The sequence below is a fragment of the Lolium perenne genome, chromosome 6, assembly GCF_019359855.2.
Source record: "Lolium perenne isolate Kyuss_39 chromosome 6, Kyuss_2.0, whole genome shotgun sequence".
Classification (NCBI taxonomy): Eukaryota; Viridiplantae; Streptophyta; class Magnoliopsida; order Poales; family Poaceae; genus Lolium; species Lolium perenne.
In genome coordinates this window covers 196,763,248-196,766,770 of record NC_067249.2, presented here as the reverse complement: position 1 = coordinate 196,766,770, position 3,523 = coordinate 196,763,248, and positions in this window count along the sequence as shown.

The window sequence follows — 3,523 nt, the reverse complement described above, 5'->3', positions numbered from 1 at the left end:
CAGTAGATTGTATTTCAGATGTAAAGAATGGACCGGGGTCCACAGTTCACTAGAGGTGTCTCTCCCATAAGATAAATAGCGTGTTGGGTGAACAAATTACAGTTGGGCAATTGACAAATAGAGAGGGCATGACCATGCACATACATGATATGATGAGTATAGTGAGATTTAATTGGGCATTACGACAAAGTACATAGACCGCTAACCAGCATGCATCTATGCCTAAAAAGTCCACCTTCAGGTTATCATCCGAACCCCTTCCAGTATTAAGTTGCAAACAACAGACAATTGCATTAAGTATGGTGCGTAATGTAATCAATAAATACATCCTCGGACATAGCATCAATGTTTTATCCCTAGTGGCAACAGCACATCCATAATCTTAGAGGTTTCTCTCACTCCCCCAGATTCACGGAGACATGAACCCACTATCGAGCATAAATACTCCCTCTTGGAGTTACTAGCATCAACTTGGCCAGAGCCTCTACTAATAACGGAGAGCATGCAAGATCATAAACAACACATAGATATAAATTGATAATCAACATAACATAGTATTCTCTATTCATCGGATCCCAACAAACACAACATATAGCATTACAGATAGACGATCTTGATCATGTTCGGCAGCTCACAAGATCCGACAATGAAGCACATAAGGAGAAGACAACCATCTAGCTACTGCTATGGACCCATAGTCCAGGGGTAGACTACTCACTCATCACTCCGGAGGCGACCATGGCGGCGTAGAGTCCTCCGGGAGATGAATCCCCTCTCCGGCAGGGTGCCGGAGGCGATCTCCTGAATCCCCCGAGATGGGATTGGCGGCGGCGGCGTCTCTGGAAGGTTTTCCGTATCGTGGCTCTCGGTACTGGGGGTTTCGCGACGAAGGCTATTTGTAGGCGGAAGGGCAGGTCAAGGGGCGTCACGAGGGGCCCACACCATAGGGTGGCGCGGCCAAGGCTTGGGCCGCGCCGCCCTATCATCTGGCCGCATCGTGGCCCCACTTCGTTAGCTCTCCGGTCTTCTGGAAGCTTCGTGTGAAAATAGGCCCCTGGGCGTAGATTTCGTCCAATTCCGAGAATATTTCCTTACTAGGATTTCTGAAACCAAAAACAGCAAAAAACAGCAACTGGCTCTTCGGCATCTCGTTAATAGGTTAGTTTGAGAAAATGCATAAATATGACATAAAGTATGCATAAAACATGTATATATCATCAATAATGTGGCATGGAACATAAGAAATTATCGATACGTTGGAGACGTATCAGCATCCCCAAGCTTAGTTTCTGCTCGTCCCGAGCAGGTAAACGATAACAAAGATAATTTCTGGAGTGACATGCCATCATAACCTCGATCATACTATTGTAAGCATATGTAATGAATGCAGCGATCAAAACAATGTAAATGACATGAGTAAACAAATGAATCATAAAGCAAAGACTTTTCATGAATAGTACTTCAAGACAAGCATCAATAAGTCTTGCATAAGAGTTAACTCATAAAGCAGTAATTCATAGTAGAGGTATTGAAGCAACACAAAGGAAGATTAAGTTTCAGCGGTTGCTTTCAACTTATAACATGTATATCTCATGGATAGTTGTCAATGTAAAGTAATATAACAAGTGCAGTATGCAAGTATGTAGGAATCAATGCACAGTTCACACAAGTGTTTGCTTCTTGAGATGGAGAGAAATAGGTGAACTGACTCAACAATAAAAGTAAAAGAAAGGTCTTTCAAAGAGGAAAGCATCGATTGCTATATTTGTGCTAGAGCTTTGATTTTGAAAACAAGAAACAATTTTGTTAACGGTAGTAATAAAGTATATGTGTTATGTAAATTATATCTTACAAGTTGCAAGCCTCATGCATAGTATACTAATAGTGCCCGCACCTTGTCCTAATTAGCTTGGATTACCGGGATTATCGCAATGCACATGTTTTAACCAAGTGTCACAAAGGGGTACCTCTATGCCGCATGTACAAAGGTCTAAGGAGAAAGCTCGCATCGGATTTCTCGCTATTGATTATTCTCAACTTAGACATCCATACCGGGACAACATAGACAACAGATAATGGACTCCTCTTTAATGCATAAGCATGTAGCAACAATTAATTTTCTCATATGAGATTGAGGATATATGTCCAAAACTGAAACTTCCACCATGATTCATGGCTTTAGTTAGCGGCCCAATATTCTTCTCTAACAATATGCATGCTCTAACCATTAAATGAGTGGTAAATCGCCCTTACTTCAGACAAGACGGACATGCATAGCAACTCACATGATATTCAACAAAGAGTAGTTGATGGCGTCCCCAGGAACATGGTTATCGCACAACAAGCAACTTAATAAGAGATAAAGTGCATAAGTACATATTCAATACCACAATAGTTTTTAGGCTATTTGTCCCATGAGCTATATATTGTAAAGATAAAGAATAGAAATTTAAAGGTAGCACTCAAGCAATTTACTTTGGAATGGCGGAGAAATACCATGTAGTAGGTAGGTATGGTGGACACAAATGGCATAGTGGTTGGCTCAAGGATTTTGGATGCATGAGAAGTATTCCCTCTCGATACAAGGTTTAGGCTAGCAAGGCTATTTGAAACAAACACAAGGATGAAGCGGTGTAGAAAAACTCACATAAAAGACATATTGTAAACATTATAAGACTCTACACCGTCTTCCTTGTTGTTCAAACTCAATACTTGAAATTATCTAGACCTTAGAGAGACCAAATATGCAAACCAAATTTTAGCATGCTCTATGTATTTCTTCATTAATAGGTGCAAAGTATATGATGCAAGAGCTTAAACATGAGCACAACAATTGCCAAGTATCACATTATCCAAGACATTATAGCAAATTACTACATGTATCATTTTCCAATTCCAACCATATAACAATTTAACGAAGAAGAAACTTCGCCATGAATACTATGAGTAAAGCCTAAGGACATACTTGTCCATATGCAACAGCGGAGCGTGTCTCTCTCCCACACAATGAATGCTAGGATCCATTTTATTCAAACAAAACAAAAACAAAAACAAACCGACGCTCCAAGCAAAGCACATAAGATGTGATGGAATAAAAATATAGTTTCAGGGGAGGAACCTGATAATGTTGTCGATGAAGAAGGGGATGAAGGAGATATGCCCTAGAGGCAATAATAAAGTGGTTATTATTTATATCTTTATGTTTATGATAAGTGTTTATATATCATGCTATAATTGTATTAACCAAAACATTAGTACATGTGTGATATGTAGACAACAAGAAGTCCCTAGTATGCCTCTTAAACTAGCTTGTTGATTAATGGATGATTAGTTTCATAATCATGAACATTGTATGTTATTAATAACAAGGTTATATCATTATATGAATGATGTAATGGACACACCCAATTAAGCGTAGCATAAGATCTCGTCATTAAGTTATTTGCTATAAGCTTTCGATACATAGTTACCTAGTCCTTATGACCATGAGATCATGTAAATCACTTATACCGGAAAGGTACTT